Raw genomic sequence first — 9,077 nt, forward strand, 5'->3', positions numbered from 1 at the left:
TAATGTAAGAGAAATTCAAGTCTGACTGGTCATGCATCCAGAAGAGCTAAATTAATCTATCAAGCTTCAAGGTGAAAATTGAAGTGGCAAATATGAGGGAAATGACTTTTCCAATAACACGATCTTCAGCAACTCCTGCATTCCAGGTCTACCCATTCAAATAAAATTGGGAGAGGAAAAATCCTGTGATTGATTTAGAAATACACAATTGGCAATTAAAAGAGCTATAAATACTCCCTTCTCCCTATTCAAGCCTCCTGAGAACTTCCCTTTGGTTCAAACACAGCTGCACTGGTGTCAGTGAAAGTTTTGTTTTTGACCTTAGCAGAACCAATAGAAAAGAATGTATTTTTTTAAGGACATTTCAAAAGCATTTTAAAAATATTTATAAAACCCATGTCAGAGACTAATGGTATCATATGGTATAAAACATGACTTTTAAGATGCTCCTCTAATTCCAGGTTCAAAACGAACCATTTTGTACTAGTGTTTCCTTCTGCTCTCCTAAGGTATGAATGGGTTAGGAAGAACATGACCAGCTAATGCCACTTCATCCTACCTCAAGTACCTATAGACATACATACAAAGAATTGCTTAGAATATGTAAGCTAATCATTCTGTGCTTCCAGGACCAATACAGAACCTGTGACTCTCCAGCTGCTGTTGGACTACAATTCCTATCATCCCTGACCGTTGCCCATGCTGGCTGGGGTAGATTTGATTTGGGTTTCCCCACTGCGGCTGGAGGCAGATACAGGTTCTCAAACTCACCCTTTGCCAGTTGACTATGATTCATTTTAGGGATTCTGAAAAGGACCACCATGACCTGCATGCTTCTCTACTGGACTTCTTGTACAGGGTCTCTAGGAAAGAGATAGTATTGTAAGTGACCATCACCACCCCTCAGATTCCTTTTGACCTCCAGCCTATAAATCCTACACAAGGTTAGAGACACCCAACACAGTTCCACAAGTCCCTTTCTCTATCATTGTCTCAACCAACAGTCCACCAGGGTCCACAGATGAGATCATTTCCTGGTGGTGCAGACTGTGGCCAAGCTTGAAGGACCCAGTACTATTGATATATATGTATATACTTTTCAAATTTTACAAATACTTTTCAGCAACCATCAAAACATACATCTTATATCCATTGACTCCCTATTCACCCTTCCATGGTATTTTTTTCGTACCTTATAAAGCTGCTATACAGTGGTACCTCAGGTTACATATGCTTCAGGTTACAGACTCCGCTAACCCAGAAATAGTGCTTCAGGTTAAGAACTTTGCTTCAGGATGAGAACAGAAATCATGCTCCAGTGACGCGGCGGCAGGAGGCCACATTAGCTAAAGTGGTGGTTCAGGTTAAGAACAGTTTCAGGTTAAGTACGGACCTCCAGAACGAATTAAGTACTTAACCTGAGGTACCACTGTATCACTTATACTTTACCCATTATATACGTTAATTATAAATCATTAAACTACCACTTCTCATCAGCTGCTATTCTTCAAATCCGGCATACGTTTTAACATAACCATGTGTTTTTTTTCAAATAATCTACAAAATATTTCCATTCTTCAAGAATTTTTTTCTTCATTCTGTTCTGTAATTCTCACAGTTAGTCTAGCCATCTCAGCACATTCCATTATCTCCATAAGCCATTGTTCTTTCGCTGGGACTTCCTCTTCTTTCCATTTTTGCGCACAGTGTATTCTTGCTGCCATCCTAGCATACATAAAGAAATTAAGCAATTCCTTCGTAAGCTTTGATCCAATTATACCTAACAGAAAGACCTCAGGTTTCTTGAGAATCATCACAAAGGGGTTAATTGTCAGTCCTCTTAAACCACCCACTTGCCTTCTATGGTATGACATCTTTCCAGCTGCTTGATTGGAACTGGTCTACTATTTTCAAATATAGTTTTCATTTAGAAAAGCACTGCTATTGTGTGAGAAGGATAGAACTGGCAGAATCCGAACACACACACACAAAGAGAGAGAGAGAGAGAGAGAGAGAGAGAGAGAGAGAGAGAGAGAGAGAGAGGCTTCCTAATTTATTCTTTAAAGGCACATCTTGTCATTCCATTATTTCAGCTAAAAATATGGGGGAATTGTTTATGGCTGTTTTCCATTATTCCCCTGAAAGATATTTTGTTCCTGCTTTGCTGCAACATTGCTACATTGTCAGAACACAAGATCAAGGATAAGAATACTCATAAAGCCATTCTGGCAATCAATAAAAATCTAATAATAAAAGAGAGAGGGCTGGTAGATGCTAGATATTAATTATCGGAACTCCCGTAAATGCACAAAAGTTGAGCTTCGACACTAATAGGGTTCCAGTTTAATAGTGACACTAGTAGGCTTTCAAGGGCACTCATTCATGCAAAGTAAAGGAAAGTTAATGGCAAAGCACAGCGAGAGGATGTAAATAATAATGAGTCCAGCATATGTTGCCCTGATTTGGAAGGAGAAAGGCCTCAGGGTTTTTTTGGAGGGGGCATTTTCTCACATCTCCGAGTGGGGGAAGAGAACTCTAGAACCCCAGAATTATAATGTATTCTTTCAGAATTAAAATCAGGGGAGCCGCTTCACTTGAATGATGTCCATGCATGCAAAAGGTATTTTATGAATGCCAGAGAGTGTAGTGGATTCCCAGTAACACTTTTATTGCCTAAAAGTGACTATGCAGCCCTAACAAACTCCCTCATGCAGACCTTACTTGTGTTTCAGTCCTTGTCCTAGTTCTCCTTTCACATAGTTCTCCTTTCACTTTTTGTGCTATACTACATAAGGCATTGCCTGTATTTTGGTGGAATCACATTTGGCTACAAAAGGTTTGCTTTTTTAATTGAGTCGAGAGCAAGAAGTGCCTGAACTCAGAAGCGTTTCCTTTCTGTGTTTCAAAAGAAGGCCAAGTCAGAGCAATGTTCAAGGTCCTTTTCTTTTCCTGGTTGTTTTTTTTTGGGGGGGGGGTGGACAGAGAATGAACGTCATTAACTGATCTGTTAGAAAGCTGTAGGAAGTGGGTTCCATATCCTTTGGGTGGCATGGAGGATAGCTTCTGCCCCAACACAATGAGAGATGAGGGAGAATGCTTGGGGGGGTATGTATTGTTGCTTGCTTATATCTCAGTATTTTTCCAGGTTTTTCTGAGTCTCATTGGGTTGACACGTGAGTGGGTTGTTGATTGATGTGAAATGGACTTATGGGAGTGGTTTCAGAGTGTGGAGAATACAATTGCGAAGGTATACTAGAATAGTAAGCTTGCATATATGGGTCCAGAGTGTTTTTGTTTCTGATTGATATGATCATGTAAGAGTGTTTTTGGGAGGTACTGAATGGGATGTATTTTTAGCTGTAGTTAGATTAAGTTGTGTTTATTGTTGTATAGGTGTGTTGGGGATTTAACTAGACTGGCATGTTAAATGATTGATTTGGCATATGGTTGAGTTGGTTTTTCTTGTTAATCGCTCTATTGAAAATTGTGGAATTCATACATTTAGTTGATTTTCATTTGCAACATTCCATTTTTTATGTTTAGAGGATTTTTTAAAGCTGCGTTTTACAGTGTGGATTCTCCCCTTGTGTTTTTGTAGTGCAAATGCTTATTTTGATGCTGAAGAGGATGCTCTATTTCATTGCTGATTGTTTTATTATTATTATTATTAATACCCTGCCCATCTGGCTGGGTTTCCCCAGCCACTCTGGGCGGCTCCCAATAGAATATAAAAACTATGATAAAACATCAAACATTAAAAACTTCCCTAAACAGGGCTGCCTTCAGATGTCTTCTAAAAGTCAGGTAGTTGTTTATTTCCTTGACATCTGATGTGAGGGCGTGCCACAGGGCAGGTGCCACTACCAAGAAGGCCCTCTACCTGATTGTGTCTTATAAGGTGTGGGAATTCTCTGGGTATGCCAGGGTTGCTTTGTTGTTGTTTCACTTTGAGATTTGCTTAAATATAAATGGTATCCAAACTGTCCAAATAAAATAAATAAATTAAATTAAATGTTTTGCAAATACCAGTCACCCCAGGCCTCGCCCTACTGTTTGGCAGAGTGCAGCAGCCTCCTCAGATGACAGTGGAGACAAAGTTGTGAGGACCATGTAGCCTGTCCTGTACCCTCCATAAGTTAGCCTGCTGTCCTCAGGTGCAGTGGAGCATGCTGTCGTGTCACAAGAGTTGAGGCAAAATTCTAGTGCCAGCCCTGTTGGCTTCCATATGTGGAATGGAGTGGAGACCTTGTTCTCACATAACTTAAATGTCCTGTGTTGGCCCTGCTGCTGGGCTGCCATCCCAGTTTTGTTCTGGTCATGGCTAATGAAGGTTCAGTAGTCAGCTCTGCATAGTTCAGTTGGGTCAGTTGTGTTAATTATAATTGTTTCATTGTGCATTGTATTGGAAAATAGCTCTGTATGTGTATTGCTGAAGGTTTAACATTGGAAAATTCCATCGAAGCTTCAGCTGTGCTGGTCAAGGAAGCTGCGCTATCCCTCCAGCTCATGTGCCAGAGATACAAGATGGCTTCCACAGCTGACAGGTGCGAAAGCAGTGGCAGCAGCTACTCTACCCTGCACACCAGATGCTAGGCCTCAGTAAAGCACAGCTGAGTCTCAGGCTCCTGAGGAGACTCTCCCCAGGACCCTTTTTGGGCTCTGGGGAGAGTTTCCTCATGAGCCAGAAGGACTCTCCAGGGTGCTCCCAATATATTTGATTTCAGTTACATACATGGAAGTGCAGAACACAGCCCCACAACTCCTAAGTCTGTATGTAAAGCGATAAAACAAATACGGGGCTTTTCCACCCTTCTGTTTGTCTTGCTGCTTTCCCCTGGGAATACCCACAGTTACCATTGAATTGGAACAGGTGTTAATTGTTGGTGAGTGTGTGTATATGTGTGTATGTGTGTGTGTATAATGTTTATTCTGATTTTCCCTAGTAAACAGTGGATTTTCCCAGGGAAAGTGGTAGGACAAATGAAAAACTGATCTGAGCCATGCCCAGAAAAAGCCTATTGGGCCCGTGCTTTCTAGGCACAGGACAAGCAGAGGAGTGGGTGAGCCCACAACCCCAAAATCCATAAACTAAAATTGTACCCAATCAATACCATTTCACGCACACAAATTCTGTACCCACTAACAGCGGTGTAGCTAGCCGCTTGGGTGCTCGGGGCGGCGCGCGCGCCCTGCAGCCGGGAGTGGAGCATGCCGCCCATTGGGGTGGGTCAAGCTGCCTATGGGGGTGGGGCGAGCTAAGGCAGGGCTTGCTGCGTGGAGCCTCTCCGCAGCCTCCCCCTCAGCTGTAGGGCAAGCCCCATGCTGCTCGAAAAAGCAGCACAGAACTTGCAGGCAGTCCGCACACTGCCTTCCCCTCAGGAGAGATGTGTGGCTCAGGCACGCTGCAGGCCCAGCAATGTGCAGGGCCCTCCGCCTCACCTAGCTATGCCTCTGAATTAGGCAGATTCATGGAGGAGAGGGCTGTTGAAGGCTACTAGCCATAAAGGCCGTGCTCTGCCTGCAAAGTTGGAGACCGCAATGTTTCTGGTTTTTGGAAATCACTCAAGGGGAGAGTGCTGCTGCAGTGGCATAGGAAGGGGCGTGTGGTGGGTGTGGGAGTTATTTTTTCAAAAACACATATTTTTGCCATTTTGTTAACCCCCTCAGTGATGACACTCAGGGCAGATCACACCCACCACAGCCCCTTCCTTTCCTACGCCACTGCCCACTAACACACTCTTACCTCAACATTCACCCACTTTTGCCCACACGAACGCTTCTCTCTCTGTCTCTCTCTCTGAATTCACTTCAATTTCATTTTCCAGAGAATTCACCAGAAAACAGCACAAAGCAGTGAATTAAGCAGCTCACTGCTGGGGCTACAGCTGCACCATTTCCCTGCCTCCATTTGCAACTTCAAAGCTCTAGCACGTAAAGGAAAAACAAAAACAAAACAAAACAAAAGCATTTTGCTTGACAATCAGTTTGTCATTCAGCCTTGTTTTAGGACAGAGAACATGGTCAGGCGGGAAAAACAATTTGAACTTATATTGGTATAAGACCTACAGAATCTGTATGGTAGCATCTTAAGTTCTTTTTCAGATCTTCAGAGGAAGAGAAAGGATAACCTTGGAATAAACAGCCCCTTTCTCTGCAGAAAATAGACACAGTTGTCACAATTAACACATTGGCTTCCTGATTTGAACAAGAAAAATCAATAGCCCATGGGTCTATTTGCATGGCAATTTGGGTATTTGTTTTCAGACTTGTCTGAATTATCTCCCTGTCAGTCATCTTGGGACAATATAAAATAGATGTATCTGTTCTTTAAATGAGGAACTGATTAGCAATAGTTTATGTATCCGGGCCAGCTCCAGACATTTTGCTGCCTGAGGAGAAGGTCAAGATGGCACATACCAATTGAACTGGTAGTGAACAGACACTTGGGGTCTGCACTTGGGGGCAGCAAACTAGTGTAGTGGGTGTAGGGCAGCCACATGGGACTCATAGCTCTTCCTACGCCCCGCACCTCAACATCTGAGGGTGGTAGTGGTGGAAATACCCATGTATTAAAAAACAAAAGAACTGTGCCCTTGACCAGGCAACTGCCAGCTCCCAGAAAAAGAAGAAGCTTAGAGACAAACTGAGAAATCACACACCCTTTCTCATGGGTGCTAACATCACCTGCAGAATTTCTTTCCACCCTATGCCATGGGAGATTTAGTCAAGGGTAAGAGAGAGAGAGAGCAGTCCTTGGCGATGACCTTTAAATATCATCTGGAGCACAGTTCATTTGAGGGATGTAGCAAACCAGCAAAGCATGATTGCAGTGACATTAAGATAGGGTTGCCAGATGTCCAGGGATGACCTGGAGAGAACAGGAATTGACAGCCTCACCTGACATCCAGGACAACCATCATCTTTAGACATACCATTCTAAGAGTAAAATAGGAATGGTATCAAAATCAAATAGCAGTCTAAAATAGTAATGTGCTAATGTTGTCTCTTACGGGCTGTCATCTTGTCTCTTCACCCTGTCAGGGGTTGTTTTTTACCTTACAGGAGAGAAAAAGGATATGATTCTCCTGTTCTTTCTCTGCCTGCCTTGCTCCCTCTGTGACCTGAAAATACACAGTGGTTATCTTGTTGAAAGGCTGTTTTGCACATAATGTGAAAGTGGTGACAGTGGATTATTCTTCTTTCTCAAGTGTCTATAGTAGCCATGCACAGTGTGTGTGTTTGTGTTTGTGTGTATTTGTATGGCAAAACACAGGCTCTGCCTAAGAGAGCAGTCTTCTCCAGGTTACCTGTTTATTGAGCATTCATCCTGATTTGCTTGCAAAAAAAAGCTTGCACAGAGATTATGCTGAACAGTCCTTCAGAATTGTTTGTGGTGCATAGGGATGTAAGAAGGCATCATTTTTTGTTCCAACCTGTATTTGTCACATGCAACGCTGTTTCCCTTCCACTTCAGTTTCTTCTCTGCCAAAAACATTGTTTGTCTTGTTGTCCACTGTGATGAAATGATGTACTTTACATAATGTCAATGCAACTAAATTAATTTAGTATGTAAATTAATTCCATATGCAAATTAATTAAGTTACATTGACGTTACATTATTCTACTCCGTTCATGTCAATGCAACACAATGCAAATGGGAAGAAAAGCAATCAATTATGCATTGTTCGTGAACTGGTGGCAGCAACAACTGTGAATGAGGTCGGTTGGAAGTGTTAGCAAACCTTGCAGCTTTGTTGAATTAGATTTGAATAATCACAGTTGCTGGAGTTCAATGGCTTTATTCATGCAGGAACTATTTACAGAATGAGTGATTAGAGAGAGAAAAATAGCAGACATCTCCCAATCTCTTGGGAGAATAAAACAACAAAATGTCTCAGCTTTTAGGGGTGGAGTTAACTTAGACAAAGAAGCTATAAGCAGGGGGTGGCTAGATCACTAGACATGTGTGTTTTAAAGTAACATATGTATTAGCTAGAAGCACACAAGAGGATTAAATGCATTTCCTTTTCTCCAACAGTAAGAATCCCCCCCCCCAGAACAATTTGTGGAGGGATGAGAGGATGGGCTTATTACATCTAGTAAGCCAAAATGCTTGCCCTGACAGACCGATCACCTTAGTGCAATATTGAATTCCTCCCCATGTCTCAAGCCCAACTATTTTACCTTGGGAGAATTCTGGTTGCACTATTCAAGCTATGCACCTGTCTCTTGGCATCCATGAACTCTTGAGCAACTGCCACAAGTTGTCAAGAAGCAGCACCACTGTGTCAGGATAATCCATGAGCTTCCTGTGTAGCAGAAATGCAGCTTTGTGTTGTTGAGGTGGACTGAAATCAACTGGCATGGGCAACTCGGCAGAGATACCATCTCCTGGAAATTGGTTAGCGGCAGGTGTGTTTCTGAACATTTTATCTGCTTGCGTTGTTCAGTGATGTGAATCTGACGTGCCCCCGAACAACAGCAAGCACACAGATGTTGAGCCCCTTGAGGTTTTCTCTGATGTCAATGAGTATCATGAAGCCATGCCTTCTGAATAAAATTAAGACCTTCAATTACTAAAATGGTTTCTCTTTTTTTTTAAATGATATTTATTAAAGTTTCAGAAAAAGTTACAAAAGTAAGAAAAAAAAAGAAAAAAGAAGCAAAAAATACAAAATACAGAAAAAGTAAAAACAATTAAAAATAAATCAATCTTTCCATATCTTGTCTTTCATTTACTTGTTTCCCTGACCTCCTCACACCTCCCTTTTTTGTATTCCAGTTCAGTTCGTTAATTCAGCAAATCCTTTCCCTCTTTGTTTCTATCTTAATCTTTTATCTTAATATATTACAACTTTACATTCTCACCTGTTAACAATCCATTTTTACATATTCCTTTATAACATTACTGCTAAAACCACTTAACTTCATTCTGGCATCATTCTAACATTCATTAATTTTACAGTATTTCTGTAAGTAGTCTTTATATTTCTTCCAATCTTCTTCCACCGACTCTTCTCCCTGGTCTCGGTTTCTGCCAGTCATCTCCACCAGTTCCATATAGTCCACCACCTTCA

At 41.8% G+C, this 9,077-nt stretch overlaps 1 long non-coding RNA gene across 1 annotated transcript; it reads right to left on the minus strand.

Annotated features, from left to right (window-relative positions):
* Positions 1-5,967: 5,967 nt before the first annotated feature.
* LOC310763085 lies at positions 5,968-7,627 on the minus strand. Its single transcript, XR_014548467.1, has 2 exons — positions 6,685-7,627; positions 5,968-6,151 (listed from the first exon to the last, which is right to left on the minus strand). It is a non-coding gene; the product is annotated as an uncharacterized lncRNA (long non-coding RNA).
* Between the last annotated feature and the right edge of the window lie 1,450 nt (positions 7,628-9,077).

The sequence above is a fragment of the Podarcis filfolensis genome, assembly GCF_964270895.1.
Source record: "Podarcis filfolensis genome assembly, chromosome: 5".
Lineage (NCBI taxonomy): Eukaryota > Metazoa > Chordata > Lepidosauria > Squamata > Lacertidae > Podarcis > Podarcis filfolensis.